The sequence below is a fragment of the Mastigoproctus giganteus genome, chromosome 7, assembly GCF_048544385.1.
Source record: "Mastigoproctus giganteus isolate SK-2022 chromosome 7, ASM4854438v1, whole genome shotgun sequence".
In the NCBI taxonomy this organism is placed as follows: domain Eukaryota; kingdom Metazoa; phylum Arthropoda; class Arachnida; order Uropygi; family Thelyphonidae; genus Mastigoproctus; species Mastigoproctus giganteus.
In genome coordinates, this window is record NC_143581.1 from 205,921,352 (window position 1) to 205,947,984 (window position 26,633).

General features: G+C 38.9%; 1 long non-coding RNA gene across 1 annotated transcript in view; it reads left to right on the forward strand.

The window, feature by feature from the left end:
- The first annotated feature begins 440 nt into the window (after window positions 1-440).
- The window catches only part of LOC150083614 (uncharacterized), a 113,782-nt gene continuing 87,589 nt past the window's right edge, over window positions 441-26,633 (forward strand). The window contains exon 1 of the long non-coding RNA XR_016547199.1: window positions 441-532. This is a non-coding gene — a long non-coding RNA (uncharacterized LOC150083614). The remainder of the gene's footprint in view (window positions 533-26,633) is intronic.

The following is a 26,633-nucleotide window of genomic DNA, read 5'->3' on the forward strand; positions in this document are numbered from 1 at the left end:
CTTCAAATTCTAATTGGTAGTATCACACAATCACCTTTCAACTGGTACAGCCACATAGTAGTATCTTACTATTCTGCAGGTATAACCATTTTGCTGTCATTCTTGAAATTAGTCTATAGCGGAAACAACTGATGGAAATTTTTATCTGCACTCATTTTGAGTGTAGTGATGCAATACATAAAAGTGAATGCTTTCAGCACCCCCTAGTGATGAGCTTCCTTACCGTGCACATAGGATTTGCGAGAAGTTGGATTTTGAGGGGAAACTGGTTGTTATTATTTGTTATTGTATACATTAGCTTTCTTTTTATATTAAGTATTTTGTTTTTTTATATATATATCTGTGAGCTAGAAGAAGTGAATTCAGTGAATATTAAGAATCGTAGCGACATCGTAATATCTGGTGTATGTTTCCGATACTGACGGAGGTAGTGCTGTCCAGTAAAGATCATCATGTTGACGGGGAAGAGACCTTCAGCTTGCTCCCCTGTTGTACTACATCTGCTGTAGGCTCTCTTAGGGCGCCGTGCCAGGTTGGTTTTAACTATCTATTTGTTTGTCTCATCTGATAATTTGTGGATTAATGCATGTAGAATATGTTTTTTTTTTGTATAAATGTAGTTTTTTTTTATAGAACGTGTATATTGTAAAAATGTTTTTTGTTCATTTAGTGCCTTTTTCATTACTCCAAAAGATTATCAAAATTGATGTCTAGCACGCTTAGACTTGGATTTATCAGTCGCCGCGAAAGATATTTGCCTGTGGAGCGAGTAAATGTGGGTGCCCAAAAAAATAAAGTGGGATTCACAATCTTCATGTTGAAATGTACTCCAGTTTGCTAATTTTTTTTAAACCAAAAACTCATGTTTGCAAAATGCAACTATAAGCAAATTATCATTCAGTTTTGGTGAGTGATGTAATGTATATCTTTTAGACTTCACTTGCTATTTTTAATACTTGTTTCATTGTCCAGTGTAGTTTTTGTTTTAGTTACCTTGTTCATATATTTTATTAACTGTGCCCCCTCCTCTCAACCATTATTACTGCTGAAGCAGTACACTCACAGGGGTGGGAGGGGACTAATTAAATGACTGCCTAGAGCATTCAAACCAAAGGTCTGGTCTGAGCATATTTCTGCTTGCAAATCTAACTGAGTATTTGATGAAGTTATTCTACACACTATTCAAAAATATACATACCTTTGTATTAAGACAGCCACAGACAGAAGAAATGCAATAAAGCTGTGATGTGGGGTGATGACGTATTGTCTTGTTGAGTATAAAGACTGCACAGGCTGTTTGACTGCACTAATCTGAATCCCAAATGGGGAAAATGTTTGATCAAGCAGATCACACGCTTTCTTTGAAAAAGTTTTTATTGTGGATGCATGTTGCATGTTTAGCAGGAGCAGGGCCAGATTTACATATAAGCTAAACAAGTTACAGCTTAGGGCCTCACATTACAAGGGGCCCAGGTCCATCAAAAAAATCCTTTTTTAATATTTTCACAGGTGAACAGTTTTGCTGGTGTAAGAGAGAAGGGCCTAATATATGTTATTATATTAATATATGATTGATATATTCTTAGGGCCACAACAAGTTTAAATCTGGACCTGAGCATGGGCCACAATCCAAAAAATGAAAGACATAACTGATTTCTAAAAGCATCCAAAATCTCAAAGATTTTAATGACTGGAAAGCGAGTGTTTCTGAAAGGCATAAATGTAGCAAGAAAACAGTACATCAAGAGTGAAGCTGTCATAGTCAGAGGAGAATGGTACAGAAAAATATACATCCTGTGTGCAGCAAATAACATTTGAATTTAACCCAGTTCACACAACTGCCTTTTTATCAATCTTTACAATGCAGAGGGAATTCAAGGAATTGGATATTGCCAGTTGCCCTATTTGGAAGCCACTTTTTTCAAAGAAAAAGAGAAAAATCTGCTTGCAGTGGTGCAGAGAATGTTGTGATTGGATAATGGAATGGTGGAAGCAAGTTGAAGTCAGAAGAATCACAATACTCAGAAGCGACTCAGAAGCCTATGGCAGATATAAGTTAATCTGTAATCAGGTCACAAAGGAGGTTCGGCAGGTGAAGGCAGATTACGAGAAATCCTTGGCAAAAGATGCTAAGAAAAATAGCAAGGATTTCTTTACTTATATAAACTCTAAAAGGAAGGGGATGAATCTGATTGGTCCACTTGACATCGATGGTTCGACTGTTGATGATCCTGCTCAGAGAGCAAACAAACTGAATGAGTATTTTGCATCTACATTCACACGTGAGGAATTATTAAGGTTTGAAAATGGCAGAAGGTTATCAAATTGTAGCAGGATACTTAATGATTTTGTAATAACTGAGAGCAAAGTGGAAGAGAAATTGTTGAAGTTAAACGTAAGAAAAGCACCTGGGATGGATGGGATCTATCCAGTTATATTAAAGGAGGCGGCAAAGCAACTAAGCAAACCCTTAGCCATAATTATGAGAGCATCCTTGGACTCGGGGAGGTTCCCACGGACTGGAGATGTGCAAATGTATCCCCAATTCACAAAGGGGGATCGAAGGGTGACACGAGTAACTACAGACCAGTTAGTTTAACTTCTGTTCCGGGTAAAATAATGGAGTCACTGGTTAAAGATGCATTGCAGGATCATCTAGACAGGACTGCAGCAATAATTCGGACAGAGCATGGGTTTGTTAAGGGAAAGTCTTGTCTGACAAATTTGATAGGATATTATGATGTGGTTACAAAGGAACTGGATGCAAAAAATAATTTTGATATCATATATTTGGATTTCAGGAAAGCTTTTGACACTGTTGCGCATGGAAGAGTATTGTACAAATGGGAGCAGAATGGTATTAAGGGTAAGTTGCTACAATGGATAAAAGGATGGTTAAGTGCGAGAAGACAGAGGGTGGTAATCAATGTGTGCTACTCTTCTTGGACTAATGTTATTAGTGGTGTCCCACAGGGTTCGGTGTTAGGTCCACTATTGTTTTGTATATTTATCAATGATATTGATGAAGGTATATCAGGCTTAATGTCGAAGTTTGCAGATGATACAAAGGTTGGCAGGGTTGTTAAAGATAGTAATGGCAGTGTGCTACTGCATCAGGATCTAGATAATTTGGGCAGATGGGCTAAGAAGTGGCAACTGAAGTTTAACCTTGACAAATGCAAAGTACTCCATATGGGTAGAAGTAACCCCAGAGAAACGTACCAACTGTGTGGTACTACACTTAAGGTGGTAGAAAATGAAAAAGACCTGGGAGTAATTGTGCAGGCAGATATGAAGTTTTCTGAGCAATGCAGACAGGCTGCCAGGGCAGGTCATGGGGTTTTGTCAATGATATATAGGAATTTTGCTAGCAGGGAAAAGGTGATTATCCCTCTGTATAAGGTAATGGTCAGGCCACGCCTTGAGTACTGCGTACAAGCCTGGAGGCCTCATTTTAGGAAGGATGTAGATTTTCTTGAGCATGTACAGAGAAGGGCAACAAGATTGGTGAGGGGAATGAAGGGATCCTCTTACCAAGAGAGGCTTCAGTTCAGCAAATTGCAGTGGCTGGAGACTAGGCACCTGCACGGTGATCTGATTGAGGTGTATAAGGCCGATCCTTCCACTTGTTCAGATTACGAACCTAAGGGGGCATAATTCAAATTACGAAAGGACAGATGTAGAATAGATGTGCGGAAATTTTCCTTTAGCCAGTGGGTGGTTAATTGCTGGAACAAACTTCCATCTGTCGTTGTGGAAGTTGATAGGTTGAATAAATTTAAGGAGGAACTGGACAGGCATTTGGAGGGAATGGTGTGTTTTTTTTTTTTTTTTTTTTGCTGATGCTGCATAAGCTCATACATTTGTTTTCTTGCATCACATGCCACTACTACTACTACTACTAATACACTTTGTTTTGCACTGATGGTAGGCAGAGTGTGAGGTGAAAACCTCGTAAAGAAATGGACCGTGCTTGCCTTGTTAAGAAAACTCAAGCATTTGCAGGTGGTATCTTGGTATGGGGAATGTTTTGTTGGCAAAGACTGAGTCCATTTATACTGGTGGAAGGTCAAATGACATCCAGCAAATACTTTAATTTTGTATCAGATCTATTGCACCCTGCGATGGTACACTTTTATCCCAAAGGTGATGGCCACTCTATGGATAACAGTGCAACAGCACATTGTGCAAGAATGATTTGGAAAACGTGATATGGATTTCCACCATCTTCATTCCTTTATTTTCATCCCTGGCCTCCCACATTCACTTGTCCTTATGATAACGTGTGAGATATGCTGGAGAGAGAGAGAGGGGGGAGAGCTATTCAGCAAGATGTCTTCTTCCTTCAACTCTGTTGCAGCTATGCAATATTTTGCTGAAGGAATGGCCAGGGAAGGTTCACAATCTCCATGCTTAAAAAAAGTTAAACCAAAACACCTTATGGAATCCATGCAGCCCTTTATTTCAAATAACAGCAATTATTTGAAACAAAGGTGGCCCAGTGTGATACTGAATAAAAGTTTTTTTTTTTTTTTTTTTTCCAGTGTATGTAACCTTATTTTGGAATAAAATACTGTATTATTCCAGTTATTCTTCTGTTATTCTGGAATACAAGACTATATAATTTACAGATGATGAACTGTGCAAATGCTCCTCATTTTTAGCTGCTTCTGCTTTTTCAAAATAATCCTACTGTGTATTATTTTGGAAAAGCAGAAGCAACTAAAACTCATTAATTCACGTCCTTAAAATTGGTAACAGTGATTTAGTGACAGTTTTATTCTTTTCATTGAAAAGAGTATGAATACCAGTCAGCTGCCTAAGCGCCACTGTGTTTTTTAGCAGTTGACCAATGAGAAAGTTTTCACCTCTTTTTTCCGCCTTGAGTAGTGCGTACAGGTCTGGATGCCTCATTTTAGGAAGGATGTAGATTTACTTGAGCGTGTACAGAGAAGGGCAACAAGATTGGTGAGGGGAATGAAGGGATCCTCTTACCAAGAGAAGCTTAAGTTCTGCAAATTGCAGTGGTTGGAGACTAAGCACCTGCGCGGTGATCTGATTGAGGTGTATAAGGCCTTGAATAGGTTGAGCATGCTGAATTCTGATGGGATCCTTCCACTTGTTCAGATTACAAACCTAAGGGGGCATAAATTCAAATTAAGAAAAGACATGTAGAATAGATGTGCGAAATTTGCCTTTATCCAGCGGGTGGTTAATTGCTGGAACAAACTTTCATCTGTTGTTGTGAAAGTTGATAGGTTGAATAAATTTAAGGAGGAACTGGACAGGCATTCGGAGGGAATGGTGTGATTTTTTTTTTTTTTTCTTTTTGGCTTATGCTGCATAAGCTCATACACATGCTTTCTTGCATCACATGGCACTACTACTACTACACATTTAATGGATATAATCATAATAGCCAGGTACTGAATAATAACAGACAAAAGGATTCAGTTATGAAGGTACAAATTTAACACACATTATAATTACATCACAATATGAAGTCATAAACTTAATAAGAATTCAGTAAAGGAATTATATTTTCTCTTATTCTAGGATGACACAAACGTGGAGAAGTAGATTCAGATTAACCCTCTAGCTGGAACATATCTAATAAGTCAGACTGATGCATGTGAGTCTTCCACGGAAATATTTTGAATAAAGGCAGTAAATGATTTAAAATTGGGCACTTACTGTGTTCATTATCTTGATAGTATATTGGATATAATAAAAAATAATATATAGTTTTTTAATTATTATTTTAATTCATTAAACCAGGATTAGAACAGCTAATAGATATTTTAATACACCCATAAATGTACATAGAAATGGCCTATGGAATATCTTTTAAGCATCACATGGAAAAAAAATATTTTTAGAAGTTTGAATTAAATTTTTAAGAATAAAAACTTTAGAATAAACGTTTTAAGTGTTTCAATGTATATTTTGCTTTAAATTTTTTTTCATTTAATTTAAAGAATTTTTTAGAAAATTATAAAGAATTTGAGTGTGTGATTTGCTGCTGCCTCTCCCATGCTTGACTCAATTTCCACAGGGTGGATGCCCTCGAAAGATCTAAATTGAGGGGCCCATCAGGCTCTCAGCTGACCACATCAACGCCAGAGCTTGCACTTGGTCATCACGCAACACAGCGGCAACCCCCAAGGCAGATTGCGCTGGTCCCAAAGGAACTAGTAGTTGTTGGTGACTCTATTGTCAGGGAAACGGGAAACATCCTTTGTAAAAAGGATAGGTGGAACAGGACCAGGGTATGTCTGCCAGGGGCAAAGGTTGATGACGTTGTAGAGCAGATATCATCTTTTAGGGGCACAAAAGGTGATAGTTGTACACGTTGGCACTAATGATATTAAGAGTAGGAGACCGGCAGAATTACTTAACAAGTACAGGTCACTGATGAAAAAAAGCCGTGAATTAGGGTTGAATTTGAAAGTGTCTGCAATTCTGCCCAGACACGATAGGAGGGAGTATATGATGAGAGCCTTGTCGATCAATTCGGCCCTGGAAAGATTGTGCAGGGCTCAAGGGGTAGAATTTTTTTCAGCCTGGTCTGTACTTGTTAACAGGAGAGATTGCTTCTACAGGGATGGGATACACTTAAATAGAAAGGGTGCAAGAATATTTGCTGATGCTATCGAGGCAGTGTTAGGTGGGTTGGATAACTGATAGCTTGGGGAGATACAAGGACTAATAGTTTAACAGTAGCCGTAGGCAGAGGTGAAGGTGATTCTTGCACAACTTCTATTAGATAAGTAGCGATCTGGAGCAAGGGGTGTTGGGGGTTTCAGGGACGGATGGCAGTCATCGTGAAACAGGTGGGTATATGGGATGTGTTAGAGTAATTAAGAATAGGTGCATGTATACTTGCATGTATACCAATGCTAGAAGTATAGTAAATAAATTTGATGAATTTGAAGTGTTCGTCAAGACATCAAAGGTGGATATTGTTGGGATATCAGAGATGTGGTGTCACACAGATATAAGGAATGCCGAACTGGAATTTGGGGAGTACAATGTGTACAGAAAGGATAGACAGGATAGGAAGGGAGGAGGTGTTATGCTGTTAATAAAGAAAAACATAAAATCAAAAGAAGTGCATCCAGTTGGTATAGATGAACAGTGCACTGTTGAGTCAGTTTGGTGTGACACTGCGAAAGCAAAAATTAGAGTAGGAGTGTGTTTTAGGCCTAATGACTTGAATGGGTACAATGAACAATTGTACGGAGAAATAGTGGGCTAGTAAATCGGAATGTCTTATAATGGGGGATTTTAACTTCCCAGATATTGACTGGAACTTGTGGGTTGGCCACTCACACACTATTCAGACTTTTGTGGATTTATTGGATGATTGTTTTCTGCAGCAGCATGCTCGAGAGGCAACCAGAGAAAGTAATACTCTTGATCTGGTTATCAGCAGTGATCATTCATGTATTAGAAATTTGCAGATAAAAGAACCACTAGGTGGCAGTGATCACAGTGTACGGACGTGGGATTTACTTAAAGATTTAATTACCATCAGGGGTAAAGGAAAGGGTTGTTGCTTCCGTAAAGGCGAGTACAGTGGTCTCCGACAGTTTTTAAATTCTGTACAGTGGGATCAACTGACGATGTTACCAACAGTAAATTCTAAGTGGGAAGCATTCAAGGAATTAATCGTGGAAGCTACTAAAAGTTTCATACCTATTAAGAAATATTGTTCAAGGTTTAGGCCTAAATGGTTGTCAAATGAACTAATGAGGCTCGTAACAGAGAAGAAAAATGCATGGGATGCATATAAATTATCAAGCGACTCAGAAGCCTATGGCAGATATAAGTTAATCTGTAATCAGGTCACAAAGGAGGTTCGGCAGGCGAAGGCAGGTTACGAGAAATCCTTGCCAAAAGATGCTAAGAAAAACAGCAAGGATTTCTTTACTTATATAAACTCTAAAAGGAAGGGGATGAATCTGATTGGTCCACTTCACATCGATGGTTCGGCTGTTGATGATCCTGCTCAGATTGCAAACAAACTGAATGAGTATTTTTTGCATCTACATTCACACGTGAGGAATTATTAAGGTTTGAAAATGGCAGAAGGTTATCAAATTGTAGCAAGATACTTAATGATTTTGTAATAACTGAGAGCAAAGTGGAAGAGAAATTGAAGTTAAACGTAAGAAAAGCACCTGGGGTGGATGGGATCTATCCAGTTATATTAAAGGAGGCGGCAAAGCAACTAAGCAAACCCTTAGCCATAATTATGAGAGCAACCTTGGACTCAATGGAGGTTCCCACGGACTGGAGATCTGCAAATGTATCCCCAATTCACATAGGGGGATCGAAGGGTGACACGAGTAATTACAGACCAGTTAGTTTAACTTCTGTTCTGGGTAAAATAATGGAGTCGCTGGTTAAAGATGCATTGCAGGATCATCTAGACAAGACTGCAGCAATAATTCAGACACAGCATGGGTTTGTTAAGGGAAAGCCTTGTCTGACAAATTTGATAGGATATTATGATGTGGTTACAAAGGAACTGGATGCGAAAAATAATTTTGATATCATATATTTGGATTTCAGGAAAGCTTTTGACACTGTTGTGCATGGAAGACTATTGTACAAATTGGAGCAGAATGGTATTATGAGTAAGTTGCTACAATGGATAAAAGGCAGTGTGCTACTGCAACAGGATCTAGATAATTTGGGCATATGGGCTAAGAAGTGGCAACTGAAGTTTAACCTTGACAAATGAAAAGTACTACATATGGGTAGAAGTAACCCCAGAGAAACGTACCAACTGTGTGGTACTAAACTTAAGGTGGTAGAAAATGAAAAAGACCTGGGAGTAATTGTGCAGGCAGATATGAAGTTTTCTGAGCAATGCAGACAGGCTGCCAGGGCAGGTCATGGGGTTTTGCCAATGATATATAGGAATTTTGCTAGCAGGGAAAAGGAGGTGATTATCCCTCTGTATAAGGCAATGGTCAGGCCACGCCTTGAGTACTGCGTACAGGTCTGGAGGCCTCATTTTAGGAAGGATGTAGATTTACTTGAGCATATACAGAGAAGGGCAACAAGATTGGTGAGGGTAATGAAGGGATCCTCTTACCAAGAGAGGCTTAAGTTCTGCAAATTGCAGTGGCTGGAGACTAGGCACCTGCGTGGTGATCTGATTGAGGTATATAAGGCCTTGAAAGGGTTGGGCACACTGAATTCTGATGGGATCCTTCCACTTGTTCAGATTACGAACCTAAGGGGGCATAAATTCAACTTAAGAAAAGACAGATGTAGAATAGATGTGCGGAAATTTGCCTTTAGCCAGCGGGTGGTTAATTGCTGGAACAAACTTCCATCTGTCATTGTGGAAGTTGATAGGTTGAATAAATTTAAGGAGGAACTGGACAGGCATTTGGAGGGAATGGTGTGATTTTTTTTTTTTTTTTTTTTTTTTTTTTTTTTTTTTGGCTGATGCTGCATAAGCTCATACATTTGCTTTCTTGCATCACATGCCACTACTACTACTACTAGTTAAGCACATAATACATGTAAGCCAGATTGCAAATAAAAGTCTACAATAAATCTGCAATTGAAATCATTTATATTGTCCACTGATGTAATTATAAAGGTTTCCTATTTTATTTTTTAGTACTGAGGGCAATAATGATGGCTGCATGCAGAATTAGCATTCTGATGCGTTTGGAAATTTCATGTCATATCAACAGCCTATTAGTTACTGCTGTATTTGGCATGCCAAGTTGTGCTGGCTGAAATTAGCACTTAAAAAAATGACAGAAAGACTTATAAATAATAACATAGGAATTCCACTTACACAGTCAGCTGCACAGAAAGTTAAGTCCACTAACGACAGTAAAACAACAGTCACTTGAACAACACAACCAAAAATTTGTAATGTTACCACCAGAAAATTATAATCCAACTAGCACACTTCAGATTGAAACAGTGACATGTAAAATCTAAAATCAAAGCCAAAAATAAATTAATATTAGACATCTTGTCCCTCTGGAAGCAATTTTTCTGACCTATGATGTTCATTTTTACTACAAACACTTGGTATTAGGTCTTCTCAACAAATACCCAACTTATTGTTACATGAACTGATGTATAGGCTTATGCATAATGCCTAAAACTATCTGATATTTTTATGGACATACTTTCCACATTTCAACAAAATTAGGGAAGCAGAACAGAAGTCAAAAATATACTGAAGGAATTGAAATTCATATTTACATTGCTCTGATAGCCATTTGAATTTACAATTTTTGTTTTATTTGGTGCATTCTGTATGCTATCGCTGGGTTAATGAAAGATAATTTTAGATTGGATGTTTGAAAATGTGCTTTAAGACAACTATTTGAACAAGTTGCAGCCTAGCCTTGTAGAGGCAGGGAGCTTTTGTAGATTAATTTGAAAGAGGGAGTGTATAAATATTTGAAATATGTACATCAAATATAAAGTTTGGTAGACATTTTATTTTAATTTTTTTTTTCTTTTGCTTTACAGCAGATAATACATAACTCTACTTCCATGCATTGTTCTGCTGTTTTAAAGCTGAAGAGAAGTTTAGGCTTCAGCCTTTTGCCTGGTAAATGATAAACTGCCAAAATTTGATTAAATTAAGTGGATAACACTTAGCTTACCATTTTGAAAGCAACAGTTAGTTTATTGACTCTGAAGTTAAGGAAACCTATATCCACATAATTTGGTATCCTAAATTATTTTTTATTTACAGACAACATTTCTGAATCCACTTTGGAATTATGAGCATTACAGAGCTAATAAACTAATTGTTGTTTCCAAAATGGCAGTTGAGTTATTTAATTTAATATAATTTTCATTGGTAATTCCTATCTCATTCTTTTTGCTGAACACATCAAATGATAAACTGTTATAAATAACAGCATTTCCATTAATTTTTTATACATTATATTATGGAATGACAATCTTTTCTAATAAAAAAGCATTGGTCTCCCATTTTGTGGGTCTACCAGTGGTCATGGCGGGATATAGGAAATCTCACGAGTGCTGCAATTAGCAACTTGGTGCTGATATAATTCAGATGAGAGAAGCCAAAACTTACCACAGTGTATGTTCCCTACTATCCGGGCCTGTCAGATCGCATTGTGAGGATGCTTCAAGACTTTCCGTCACGCTGTGTGCAGCTTCCGGGCCGGAGGTTGCACACAGTAGTGTCACAGGTCAAAGACCCCATTACTAGGGATTCTAGTAGTGGGGTCGTATATGAGATCACATGCCCGGATTGTGGGGAATGTTACGTGGGGGAGACAGGACGGTGTCTCAAGGACCGTCTGGGGGAACATTCACGAGCGATACGGACCGCAGAGCTCAATAAATCTGCCATTGCCGAGCACTATTGGGAAAAACAACACCAGATCTCCCTCGACAACGCTGTCATCCTTGACCGGGCGCATAGATTCTGGGACCGCAAGTGGCTGGAAAGTCTGTGGATTGGATCCTCTAACAATAGTATGAACTGGTAACAATAGTATGAACAGAGACAGGGGAGTTAGGCTTCACCCCCTTTTTGAGGCGGTGGTTTTGACCAGAGATAAACGTTTTAATTTTCCACGTGTTCAGACCACTTCCGGTTCTGGTACAAGTGAAAGGAATGCTGAGTATGCGCCTGGTCATCCACATGTGCCGTGAACCTGGTATTTAAGGATATGTCGTTTAAGTCTCGCTATTACTGAGGAAGGAGGCAGACACCTCCGAAAGCTCTAATAGTGTTTTTTATCGTCTTTTTATCGCTTTTATATTTATATTTTAATGCATTTTAACTTATTTACTTATTTTATTTTTGTTATAGTTTAGTTTTTTGTAAATATTATTTTACAGTCTTTCTATCATTTTATTTTATTTTATTTCATTATTCAATCAGTCATAAACGGTTGGTGTGTGTGTTTAAATATGGTGGTATGAATAATCCCAACCTCAGAGGCCTTATTGCAGATACAAAACTTTATATTTAAAGTATACAGATCTTATTTGAAAATTATTCAAGTTTGCTTGAACTCAGACCTTTGATCAACATTTTTTGATACTAAGTGCAATACCACACTCTTTTTTGCTCTCATAATGTAATTTTTGAATAGTGTTTTTTTTTTTTTTTTTTTTTTTTTTTAATTTTATATGGTACAGTAATCCCCGATTTAAAGAATCCCGATATAATGGATTTCGAGTTTAACGGACCTGACAAAAAATAATACAGTAATGCACATATTGATCTCAACCATATTATTTTTTTAGGTTATACAAAATTTCAATGTTATTATTTAATTAAAAATTAATAATAATTGCCTATTTCCATTATTGTTTTCATAATTACCTACTTTTATTTTTATAATCAAATTCAGGAAATTGTTTTTTATTCTTTCTGAAAATGTGTTCAAATAGCTGTTTTCCCAGATAACAGATAAGGTGGTGACTTGTGAGCCGAACGCGACTTGGGACACTAAACTGCAGGTCTACCAACTCACTTTGTTTTTGTCTCAGTCTGCCTCAAGCTGTCGTGCAGTCAGATTGTATACAGAGTGTTTCTGTGATTTCTGAATTGTGACTATTTATTAAATAATTTTGCAATCCTTACAATTTAAAATGGCATCAAGAGGAGTTAAAAGAAAGCGTGTGAACTTAAATGTGGTACAGAAATTATAACAAGGCATCTCAGTAGCATGTGTTTGTGAAATTTACGGTGTAAAAAAAAAAAACTGTTTCCATAAATCAAAGGCCAAATTGCAACGTTTTTCTTTAAAATACAGTGTTGATAGTTATAAATGTGGTTCTGCAGAGGGGAGTAGAAAACACATGAAAGTTGCACAAGATAAAAACTTAGAAGCTGTGTATAAGTGGTATGTCCAACAGAGATCTAGTGGTGTTAATGTACAAAGTTTTGAGTTGAAATCTGCATGTGAAACTCTTGAAAAACACATGGGATTTAATGTTAAGGCAAGTGATGGGTGGCTGTGGTGTTTTAGAAAAAGGCATGGCATAGCATTGTGAACAAGAAAACCTGCAGTGAATCTTTAAATGCAGACACTTCACAAGTTGAGCCGTTTAGAAAATTTATAAATGAACTTATTAAATCCGAGGACCTTATTTTATCACAGGTTTACAATGCTGATGAAACTGGCCTGTTCTATCATGCTGTTCCTGAAAATACACTGGCCTACAAACATGAACACAGCACTCCTGGTTGCAAATTAAGTAAGGAGCAAATTTATTATTATTAACCATATGGTGCAAGGAAGCCTGAGGCTTATGCTGCACTAGCCAAAAAAAAATTGAGTTACCGGGGGGGGGGGGGGAAGAGAGAGAGAGAGAGAGAGAGAGAGAGAGAGAGAGAGAGAGAGAGAGAGAGAGAGAGAGAGAGAGAGAGAGAGAGAGAGAGAGAGAGAGAGAGAGAAGAATATCCAGCTCAGGACCGGGTGTGCCAGGCCCATACTCACCAGATGTGAGTCCCTGGGGTTGTTTCTGTCTTACTTTGTGCAAATGCTGATGGCTTGCATTGCCTGAAGCCCATGGTGGTAGAGAAATCAAAGAAACCACACACTCTTAAAGACATTATGAATCAGTTGCCTGTTATTTACATCAGCTCAAAGAATGTGTGGTTTACTTCAGAGATTTTTTCTGACTGGTTCTTCAACCACTTTGTCCCTGATGTGAGGTGCTTCTAGACAGATGCTCTGAAGATTCCCCCAATAATGTAAACGCATTGTTGCTACTTGACAGCACCCCTGCTCATCCTAGTGCTGAGAAGTTAGTTAGTAAGGATGGCAGAATTAAATGTCTTTTTTTGCCTCCTAACACAACTTCAGTTATTCAGCCAATGGACCAGGGAATATTTGCAGCCTGCAAGAGGCTGTATAAGAAGAACTTTTTGGAAGACGTAATGGTTGTATTGGAGGATGAAGAAGATGCAGAAGAATAAGACACAAGAGGAACCAGGACACTTCAGAATCTACGAGCCTACAACATTAAGTCTGCACTCTTTAACTTTGCAGCTGCTTGGAAGGAGATGAAGACTACAACTTTAGCAAATGGTTGGAAGAAGTTGTACAATATTGAACCAGATTTGGATTTTGTAGGATTTGAGGCAGACTTTCAGCGCACCCTTTTAAATGCTGGCAACTGGGAAATAATTGAAGATGATGTTCTGAAATGGCTTGAAAATAATGAAGGTGATCCTGGCTACCAAGTCCTCACTGAAGAAGAAATTGTGGACGAGGTTCAATATGGCAAGGCAGAGAAAGAAGAAAACATTGAGGAAGAGCAAATTACACAAGCATAGCCTATACACTGTCTGAAATGAGAAATCTCATGGATATTGCCATCCACTACATAGGGACATCTTCTGACACTGAAATTGTCCCTTACTGTGAATATTTTCGGCAGTTCAGGGCGATCATTATTAAGAAACAACATCAGAGTGTTGTTTCTTAATAATGAAGTTGTTTCTTCAGTTGTTTCTTCAAACATCTGAAGCTGGACACTTTCTTTAAGTGAACTTCACCAACTTCCAATCTTATTTCACCTCCAACTGCTTGTACATCTCAACCATCTACCAGTAAACAGATGACACCAATGCCTCCATTTGTGAACATTTCAGAAGAATCTGAAGCTGAGGATTTCCCCTTCACCTCTACCTTCAGATACTGAATAACGACTATTGTACTACTACCACTATGGTCTCGGCAAAATACTCGTCAACTACACTGTCAAAAAGGTGAGTAAATATTACATATTCTGTATTTTAATTTAATTTAATTATTTTATATTGTACAGTACTGTGTATTGTATTAAAGTTTTTTTTTTTTTTTTTTTTTTTACATTAAGAACAATAAAAAATGCCCTCCCCGCAGGTTCATTCAGTTTAACGGACTTTCAGCATTAATGGACACCCCTTCTCCCCTATTAGTCCGTTAAATCTAGGGTTTACTGTACTATATTTCCTAAATTTGGGCCCTGAGGCTTCTTGTGGGTATGACAAGCTGGGACTTATGTGGGAGTCTAAAATGCTGATGGAATTGATATTAAGTTGACATTCAAGAGACAAATGGACTAGATTTCAGTGAGGTTGGTTGTTTTGTGATAATGAAATTCTCTGCTTGCACCTTTACAGTGGTGGGACTGTTAGTAAATATTGTAAAAGTTTAACATTATTTACTAACCCCTGCTCATCCAGTTAAATTTGCATTTAACTGTATTCGCATTTTAACCACTTCCCGGAACATATTTTTCCGGAAATTTGCCGTAACGGATCAACTTTTTTTATTTTACAGATTAAAAGTATGCATCATGCAAATACTCATTGTATTATTTTTTGTTTTTTATAAATATTTTAGTAGAAAATAAATGGGAGTAATTAACCCATTTGGGCTATCCCGAGTTATCTCGTGTATTCCAAAAAGTTTGCAAATTATACAGATTTTTTTAATAAATTAGCACTTGAGCTAAAGAAAGGAGCAGAAAAACACACTTCACTAATCATTATATAAATAAATTTAAAAAATCAAGTGGAACGCGCAAGCAGTAACCTCCCACCACAAGTAATAATCGTGAACTAACTACATCTTACACACGGCCGTTTCTCTGTACAGTTGTTCGTTGTATTCATCAGAGTCATTAGGCAATAACACATTCCTACATTCAACTTTGCCTTCCCCATGTTTATGTCGAACGAAACTGACTCAACAGTACACTGAACATTCCACCCATGTCAACTGGATGCACTTCCTTAGATTTTATGTAGTAGTAGTAGTAGTAGTAGTAGTGGCACATGATGCAAGAAAGCAAGTGTAGGAGCTTATGCAGCATCAGCCAAAAAAAAAAAAAAAAAAAAAAATCACACCATACCCTCCAAATGCCTGTCCAGTTCCTCCTTAAATTTATTTAACCTATCAACTTCCACAACGACAGATGGAAGTTTGTTCCAGCAATTAACCACCTGCTGGCTAAAGGCAAATTTCCGCACATCTATTCTACATCTGTCCTTTCTTAATTTGAACTTATGTCCCCGTAGGTTCGTATTCTGAACAAGTGGGAGGATCCCATCAGAATTCAGCGTGCTCAACCCATTCAAGGCCTTATAGACCTCAATCAGATCACCGCGCAGGTGCCTAGTCTCCAGCCACTGCAATTTGCAGAACTTAACTTAAGCCTCGATTGGTAAGAGGATCCCTTTATTCCCCTCACCAATCGTGTTGCTCTTCTCTGTACACGCTCAAGCAAATCTACATCCTTCCTAAAATGAGGCCTCCAGACCTGTACGCAGTACTCAAGGCGTGGCCTGACCATTGCCTTATACAGAGGGACAATCACCTCCTTTTCCCTGCTAGCAAAATTCCTATATATCATTGACAAAACCCCATGACCTGCCCTAGCTGCCTGTCTGCATTGCTCAGAAAACTTCATATCTGACTGCACAATTACTCCAGGTCTTTTTCATTTTCTACCACCTTAAGTGTAGTACCACACAGTTGGTACGTTTCTCTGGGGTTACTTCTACCCATATGCAGTACTTTGCATTTGTCAAGGTTGAACTTCAGTTGCCACTTCTTAGCCCATCTGCCCAAATTATCTAGATCCTGTTGCAGTAGCACACTGCCATTACTGTCATTAACAACCCTGCCAACCTTTGTGTCATCTGCAAACTTCGACATTAAGCCTGATATACCTTCATCAATATCATTGATAAATACACAAAACAACAGTGGACCCAACACCGAACCCTGTGGGACTCCACTAATAACATTAGTCCACGAAGAGCAGCACCCATTGATTACCACCCTCTGTCTTCTCCCACTTAACCATCCTTTTATCCATTGTAGCAACTTACCCTTAATACCATTCTGCTCCAATTTGTACAGTAGTCTTCCATGCGCAACAGTGTCAAAAGCTTTCCTGAAATCCAAGTATATGATATCAAAATTATTTTTTGCATCCAGTTCCTTTGTGACCACATCATAATAACCAATCAAATTTGTCAGACAAGACTTTCCCTTAACAAACCCATGCTGTGTTTGAATTATTGCTGCAGTCTTGTCTAGATGATCCTGCAATGCATCTTTAACCAGCGACTCCATTATTTTACCCGGAACAGAAGTTAAACTAACTGGTCTGTAATTACTCGTGTCACCCTTCGATCCACCTTTGTGAATTGGGGACACATTTGCACATCTCCAGTCCGTGGGAACCTCCCCTGAGTCCAAGGATGCTCTCATAATTATGGCTAAGGGTTTGCTTAGTTGCTTTGCCACCTCTTTTAAAATAACTGGATAGATCCCATCCACCCCAGGTGCCTTTCTTATGTTTAACTTCAACAATTTCTCCTCCACTTTGCTCTCAGTTATTACAAAATCATTAAGCACACTGCTACAATTTGATAACCTTCTTCCATTTTCAAACTGTAATAATTCCTCACGTGTGAATGTAGGTGCAAAATACTCATTCAGTTTGTTTGCTATCTGAGCAGGATCATCAACAGTCGAACCATCGATGTCAAGTGGACCAATCATATTTATCCCCTTCCTTTTAGAGTTTATATAAGTAAAGAAATCCTTGCTGTTTTTCTTAGCATCCTTTGCCAAAGATTTCTCGTAATCCGCCTTCGCCTGCCGAACCTCCTTTGTGACCTGATTACAGACTAGCTTATATCTGCCACAGGCTTCTGCGTCACCTGATAATTTATATGCATCCCATGCATTTTTCTTCTCTGTCACGAGTCTCATTAGTTCATTTGATAACCATTTAGGCCTAAACCTTGAACGATATTTCTTAATCGGTATATAAAGTCTAGTAGCTTCCACGATTAATTCCTTGAATGCTTCCCACTTAGAATTTACTGTTGGTAACATCGTCAGTTGATCCCACTGTACAGAATTTAAAAACTGTCTGAGCCCACTGTACTCCCCTTTACGGAAGGAAAAACCCTTTCCTTTACCCCTGACGGTAGTTACCTCTTTGAGTAAATCCCACTTCAGCACACTGTGATCACTGCCACCTAGTGGTTCCTTTATCTGCAAATTCTTAATACACGAATGATCACTGCTGATAACCAGATCAAGAGTGTTACTTTCTCTGGTTGCCTCTCGAACATGCTGCTGCAGAAAACAATCATCCAATAAATCCACAAAAGTCTGACTGGTGTGTGAGTGACCAACCCACAAGTTCCAGTCAATATCTGGGAAGTTAAAATCCCCCATTATAAGACATTCAGATTTACTGGCCCACTCTATTTCTCTGTACAATTGTTCATTGTACTCATTCAAGTCATTAGGCCTATAACACACTCCTACCCTTATTTTTCCTTTCGCAGTGCTTATCTCGCACCAAACTGACTCAACAGAGCACTGTTCATCTATATTAACTGGGTGCACTTCCTTTGATTTTATGTTTTTCTTAATTAACAGCATAACACCCCCTCCCTTTCTGTCCTGTCTATCCTTTCTGTACACATTGTACTCCCCAAATTCTAGTTCTGCATTCCTTATATCTTTGTGACACCACGTCTCTGCTATCCCAACAATATCCGCCTTTGATGTCTTGACCAACACTTCAAATTCATCAAATTTATTTACTATACTTCTAGCATTGGTATACATGCAAGCATACATGCTGCTATGCCTATTCCTTGTTACCCTAACACATCGCATATACCCAACTATTCCATGATGACTGCCATCCGTCCCTGAAACCCCCAACACCCCTCGCTCCAGGTCGCTTCTTATTCTAATAGAAGTTGTGCAAGAATCACCTTCACCTCTGCCTGCGGTTACTGTTAAACTATTAGTCTTTGTATCCCCCCAAACTAGCAGTTTTCCGACCCACCTAACACTGCCTCGATAGCATCAGCAAATATTCTTGCACCCTTTCTATTTAAGTGTATCCCATCCCTGTAGAAGCAATCTCTCCTGTTAACAAGTACAGCCCAGGCTGAAAAAAATTCTACCCCTTGAGCCTTGCACAATCTTTCCAGGGCCGAATTGATCGACAAGGCTCTCATCATATACTCCCTCCTATCGTGTCTGGGCAGAATTGCAGACACTTTCAAATTCAACCCTATTTCACGGCTTTTTTTCAACAGTGACCTGTACTTGTTGAGTAATTCCGCCGGTCTCCTACTCTTAATATCATTAGTGCCAACGTGTACAACTATATCACCTTTTGTGCCCTTGAAAGATGATATCCGCTCTACAACGTCATCAACCTTTGCCCCTGCAGACATACCCTGGTCCTGTTCCACCTATCCTTTTTACAAAGGATGTTCCCCGTTTCCCTGACAATAGAGTCACCAACAACAACTAGTTCCTGTGGGACCAGCGCATTCTGCCTTAGGGGTTGCCGCTGTGTTGCGTGATGACCAAGTGCAAGCTCTGGCGTTGATGTGGGCAGCTGAGAGCCTGATGGGCCCCTCAATTTAGATCTTTCGAGGGCATCCACCCTGTCTCTCAAACTCTCATATAGGCCCATAACAACGCTGAGTTGTCGCCTGATTTCCTTACACTCCTTGCATCGCGCACACACAAAGACATCCCCCATGGCAATATCATGTTCCGTTCCAGAGAGTTCGGCAAACATTTCACAAGTTGCACATTTCTTTAGGCTGTGATGCGTTGGAGAATTGCCCCCCTCAGTTCTCCCCCGAGTCACAGCACTCCTGCCACTTTGTGCCCGTTGCTTTGCTGCTCTAGTTTGGGGCATGGTAGTTTAAATTAATAAAATCAATAAATTAAATGTCAGTAGTATTTGAATAGAAACTATTAAATAGAAACAGTGAAGCGTATTACTATATAATTATGCGTTAGAGCTACCTAGCTACCTCAATTAATAAATTTGAATTCCCTACCACTATATCCGAAAACAATGGCTACAAAAATGGAACGAAATAACGGTTTTACCTATCGTAAGTAAAATCCACAAAAACTCTTTATCTAAATTAAAAATAAAAAATAACCAGCGTAACTATAACTATATGACTACGTATTAAGTACAGTATAAAATAACAATCATGTAAATAACAGGTAAACACTTATCGTTTCTTAACTAACAGCATCATCCCTCCTTCCCTTTTATCCTGTCTATCCTTTCTGTACACATTGTGCTCCCCAAATTCCAATTCTGCATTTCTTATCTCATGTGACACCATGTGTCTGATTTCTCAACAATATCAGCCTTTGATGCTTTCACCAGTACCTCAAATTCATCATATTTATTTACTATACTCTTAGCATTGCTGTACATGAAGCATACATGTACATGTTCTTACTCTGAGTTGCCCTAACATAACCCACATGTTTACTTGTTCCATGATGATTCCCAGTAGTTCTTGAAATCCCCAGTACTTCTCTTTCCAGGCTGCTGTTCATCTTGTTTTCTAAGAAACCTTAGAAAACAAGAATTCCAATAGAATCACGTTTTGGCCCTACAGGCTGCTTCCATTTGCAAATCACATCACCAGTCATGGAATCTTCAGTGTACATTCCTCTCTAGAGGATCCTGTCTTACTTCTTTAACCAGTTTGTTTTGTTTGTTTGTTATTTGGTTTTTAAGAGCATTAGCAACTAAGGCCATATTGCTCCGGGATATGCGGTGGTCATTCTCTGACCTTTCCACATCCTCCGTATTTGGTGGCGACGGGCTCGAACCCTGGTCTAATCCAGAAGCGCTTTAACCACTAATTCCATTATTTTCCTTGGAACAGAAGTAAAGCTAACAGGTCTGTAATTACTTCTGTCACACTTTGTGAATTGAAGAGACATTTGCATATCTGTAGTCTGCAGGGACATCTCCTGAATTCAAGGTTGCTCTCATAATTTGTTCAACTCTTTTCCTGTTTTCCTTTATATAATTGGATAGATCCTATCCACCCAAGGTGCCTTTCTTATGTTTAACTTCAACAATTTCTCTTCCACTTTTCTCTCAGTTATTACAAAATCATTTAGCCCTTTGTTACAGTTTGATAAATTGCTGGCATCCACTTTCATAAAGAATTCCTCATGTGAAAGTAGATGCAAAATACTTATTCAGTTTGTCAGCAACCTGAGCAGGATCATGAACAGTTAAAACATCGATATCAAGTGAACCAATGTGATTCATCCCCTTCTTTCTAGTGGTTACATAAGTGAAGAAGTCTTTGCTGTTTTCTTTGCATTCTTGCTAAAGATTTCTCATAATCTGCCTTAGTTTGTGCAACTTCTTGTGTAACATGATTGCAGACTGGTGTAGGCTTCTGTGTCACCTGATAATTTATATGCATCCCATGCATTTTTCTTCTCTACATGAATCTCATTACTTCATCTGACATCCAATTATGAATAAGCCTAGAACAATATTTCGTAATTGGTATGAAAAGCCTAATGGCTTCTATGCTTATTTCCTTGAATGCTTTCCATTTAGAATTTGCTGATGGTAACATTATCAGCTGGTCCCACTGTGTAGAATTTAAAAATTGTCTGAGGCCACTGTTGTCACCTTTTTTTTTTGAAAGCAAGAACTCCTCCCTATACCCTTGATGGTAGTTAACATCTTTAAGTAAATTCCAAATCAATACACTGTTATCACTGCCATCTAGTAGTTCTTTTATCTGCAGATTCTTAATGCATGAACAACCAATTAAGGGTATTACACTCTCTTGTTGCGTCATATAATGTGCTGTTGTAAAAAAAAAAAAGTCATCCAATAAATCCATAAAAGTCTTGCTAGTGGGTGAGTGACCAAACCACAAGTTCCAGTCAATATCTGCAAAATTAAAATCATCCTTTATAAGACATTCTGATTTAATGGTCCCCTCCGTTTCTCTGTACAGTTGTTCGTTTTACTTCTCAGTCTTTAAGCCTATAACACACTTCTTTCATTTTTGTTTCCCAGTGCTTATGTCACACCATACTTAGTCAGTAATGCACTGTTTATCCACATCAGCTGGATGCACTTCTTTATATGCTATTCGATTCTTGCTGAAAGCATACCCCTTGTCCTTTTTGTACATATCTTACTCCCAATATTCATATTCTGCATCCTTATATTTGAGTTACACCATGTCTCTGATATCCACACAATTTCTACATTTGAATGCTTGACCAGCACTTCAAATCCATCAAATTTATTTACTATGCTCAGAGCACTGGTATACATGCACCTGTTCTTACTCTTAGTTACCTTAATACAGTTCATGTGTTACTTATTCTGTGATGACTCACAGCAGGCCTTGAAATCCCTGACATCTTGCTTTCCTGGCTGCTGCTGCACATTCTAATAGACGCAGTGCAAGAATCACTTCCCTTTGCCTGCAGTTATCGTTAATCTATTAGTCTGTGTATTATTCCAAGCTAGCAGTTTTCCGATCCACCTAATACTCTCTCAATATTATCAGCACTTATTCTTTTAGCCTTTCTATATAAGTGTATCTCAACCCTGTAGGAGTATTCTCTCTTGTTATTGTTATTTGGTTTTTTGGAGCATTAGCAACTAAGGCCATATTGCTCCCGGAATATGTGGTGGTCATTCCCTGACCTTTCCGCATCCTCCGTATTTGGTGGTGACAGGCTTGAACCCCGCTTTAATCAAGAAGCGTGTGCTATGCACTGCTTCCCACCTGGCTATGGAGGCACCGTTTCTCTCCTGTTAACAAGCATATACCAGGCTGAGAAAAATTCTAAATCCTACCATTACACAATCTCTCCAGAGCCGAATTGATTGACAAGGCTCTCATCATGTTCTCCCTCCTATTGTGTCTGCTCAGAATTGCAGACAACTTTTAAATTTAACCCATGCTCATGACTATTTTTTAACATTGCCCTGCATGTGTTGTACTTGCACATTCTAATAGCCCTTAACTGTATTTAATTTCATTAGTTCCAATATCTCCTTTTGTGCCTTTAAAAGGTGATATCTGCTCTACAATGTCATCTTTTTCACCCTGGTAGAAAACCTCTTCCTATTCCACCTATCAAATTTATTTGCCGTGCTTCTGGCATTGCTGTGCATGGAACTGTACGTGCACCCAGGGCTGTAATAGAGGGTAAATTCAGTGCTGTTGTAGAGGGGAAAAAATTCAGAGGATATATGCCATATACCCTCTAAATTTTTTAAGGTGAATAGTGTACACCTTCTGGATTTTGAAAGCCTGAAATACAACCTATACAGGTATATGCCGTATAGCCATATAGGTATACGGTGTATACCTATTTATTTTACGACTACAGCACTGTATGTGCCTGTTTTTGTTCTTAGTTGCCCTGGTGCGGCCCATGTATTTGTTTCATGATGACTCCCACCAGTTCCTGAAATCCCCACCCTCCAGGCCACTGCCCATTCTAGTGGAAGTAGTGCAAGAGTCACTTTTGCCTCTGCCTACAGCTGCTTTTAGCCTTTTGGTCTGAGTTCCCCCCCCAGGCTAGCAGTTTTCTGACCCACCTAACATTGCCTTGTAGCGTCAGCAAAAGCTCTTGCACACCCCCTTCTGTTTGGGTGTGTCCCGTCCCCGGTCTCTCCTGTTGATGGGTGCGGATCACACTGGGAGCGGTTCTGCTCCATGGGCTTTGTGCAATCTCTCCGAGGCTGGGTTGATTGGCAGAGCCTTGCCAATCAACCCGGCCTCGGAGGGACTCCCTCCTGTCATGTCTGGGCAGAGTTGCGGATGCTTTCGGGTTTGACCCTGGCTCACGACCTTTTTTTCAGCATTGATCTGTGCTGGTTGGGTGGGTCTGTGGCTCTCTTACTCTTGGTGTCATTGGTGCCGGCGTGTGCAGCGTCGCACTTTGTACCCTTGGAGGGTGGGGTCTGTTTGACAACGTCGTCAACTTTTGCCCCTGGTAGACGTGCCCTGGTCCTATTCCATCCATCTTTTTTGCACGGTGTTTTGCCCGTCTCCCCGACAATGGAGTCACCAACAATAACTGACTCTTCTGGAACCAGTGCATTCTGCCTTGGAGTTTGCCACTGTGCTGCCTGATGCACAATATTGAGCTCTGGCATTGAGTTGGTTTTTAATGTATTGCTCAATAATTGTGTTGTAATCAATCAGTTATATCAACATACGAAGTGAAACGAAATCAGTGAAAACAATGCTGATATTTATTGCCAAAATTTGGTGATAAACTTTAGCTTTCCACTTTGGAAATCTCTTTCTACTCTCTCTCTCTCTCCTCATGAAATCAACTAACTATATCTTTGATTTAAAGAGAACTTTAGAAATTTCTCCAGTTATTGACTGCATTCGAACCCAGACCTCTCTAAATGAGCGGCAGATGGTGTTGTAACCAACTTAAACTGTCACGAAGGATAAGCGTGATAAGAAGCAATGGGGAAAAGTAGGGTTAGGTTTGAAGTGATCTAGTATCTTTATTATTATTATTAGCCATATGGTACAAGGAAGCCTGAGGCTTATGCTGCACCAGCAAAAAAAATTTCTGAATTACCCTGAGAGAGAGAGAGCGAACAAGAGTCAGAAGTAGAAGGGAATCACCAAGAAAGAGAAGAATGATGACATCCAGTTCATGACCCTGGGTGTGCAAGCCCATAGTCACCAGATGTGAGCCCCTGGGGTACCATTCCGCAAAGGTATAGGTTTAAATTGAGGAGACAGTGGTAGGATAGATGTGCGGAAGTTTTCCTTTAGTCAGTGATAGTTGATTGCTGGAACAGACTTCCGTCTGTTGTTGTGGAAGTTGATAGTTTAAATAAATTTAAGGCTGAACTAGATAAACATTTGGAGTGACCAGATGGGTGAAGTGGGAAGGGTTTTTTTTTTTTTTTTTTTTTTTTTTGGCTGATGCTCTATAAGCGTGTTTTCTTGCATCATATGCTTCGACTAATGCTAAGTAGTCTCAGAAAAATTTCCACCCAGGATCACAGGGTTTACTTGTATGGGCAGAACCAGTACGACTCTGCATTCAATTCCTCAAAGCTCAGAGAGAAACCCAGAAACTGCTGGAATAAGAATGTTGTGTTAATTGTTGGATTTTTGTATTTAATTATTAAATGTAAAAAAGTTAAACTGTAATATAAATGCTTTTAACGAAATTTAAATTCTATTTTGAAAAATACGTGATTAGTGGTACTGAACTATTCTTGCAGCCTTCTTCTTGTTCTCCATGATTCTCACTTCTTTGCTTTAGATCGATAGCTCTTGTAAGACAGAATGCGATTTGCACTGATTTGATTATACAAATCCTGTCTCATTATTATTTATTTATTATTATTATTATTATTTTTTTTGTGGTGTCACTAATAGTATTTGATTGAGTGATGCAATTTTGCAGCTTTATGTGAACTGTGTAAAATCTTCGATTTGCATCTTGACTCCTAGAGCCATATTGAATAAGGAAGTTACGGACATGTTACGAGTGCCGGATTAAGGTACGGGCTAACAGGCAGGGTTGTTAATGACAGTAGAGACAGTATGCTATTGCAACAGGATCTAGAAAAGTTAGGTAGATGGGCTGAGAAATGGCAACTGAAGTTTAACATTGACAAATGCAAAGTATTCCATATGGGTAGCAGTAATCCAACAGAAATGTACCAACTGTGTGGTACTACACTGTTGGTAATGAAATTTTTCATTTTCCAACCTACACTGTTGGTTGGAAAATGAAAAAGACCTGGGGGTAATTGTGCAGTCAGATATGAAGTTCTCTGATCAGTGCAGATGGGCTTCCAGAGCAGGTCACGGAGTCAATGATATATAGGAATTTTGTTAGCAGAGATCAAGAAGGCGATTATCCCTTTCTTTAAGGCAATGGCCTGTATGCAATACACATTGAGTATTGCATACAGGTCTGGAGGACTCATTTTAGGAAGGATGTACAGTTGCTAGAAGAAGTACAGAGAAGGGCAACAAGATTGGTGAGAGGAACAAAGTGGTGCGCTTACGAAGAAAGGCTTAAGTTCTGCAAGTTGTAGCATTTGGAGACTAGGCACCTGCGAGGTGATCTGATCGAGGTGTATAAGGACTTGAATAGTTTGAGCAGGCTCTATGTTGACAGGATACTTCCGCTTGCTCAGATTAAGAACCTGAGGGGGCATAGATTCAAATTGAGGAAAGACAGTTGTAGAAAAATGCTCGAATGTTTGCGCTTAGCCAGCAGATAGTTGATTGATGGAACAGATTTCCATCTGTTGTTGTGGAAGTTGATAGCTTAAATAAATTTAAGGCTGAACTAAAACATTTGGAGTTGACCGGATGGGTGAAATGGGAAGCCGTTTTTTTTTTTTTTTACAGCAAGCTGTATAAGCTTGCTTTCTTGCATCATATGTCTCAACTAATGCTAACCTCTCGAAATGAAGACAAAGTTTGCAAAAGTTCATGATATTGTGGCAAAAGACCATCATTTGACCCTCGAAATGATGACTGATGAGTTGAATATGACAAAGGAGATGATTCTTCAAAATCTGTTTGAAGATTTAGAGAAAAGAAAGGTCTGTGCAAAATTTGTGCCACCCAACCTCAGTGATGAAATTGTCATCATGCAAAGACTTCATCCAAACTTATCAAGATAATTCTGATTTCCTCAACTGTATTATCACTGGAGAAGGGTGTTGGTTCCGTACAAACCCGAGACAAAGCATCAGAGCACGTAGTGGACTTCAAAATCATCACCAAG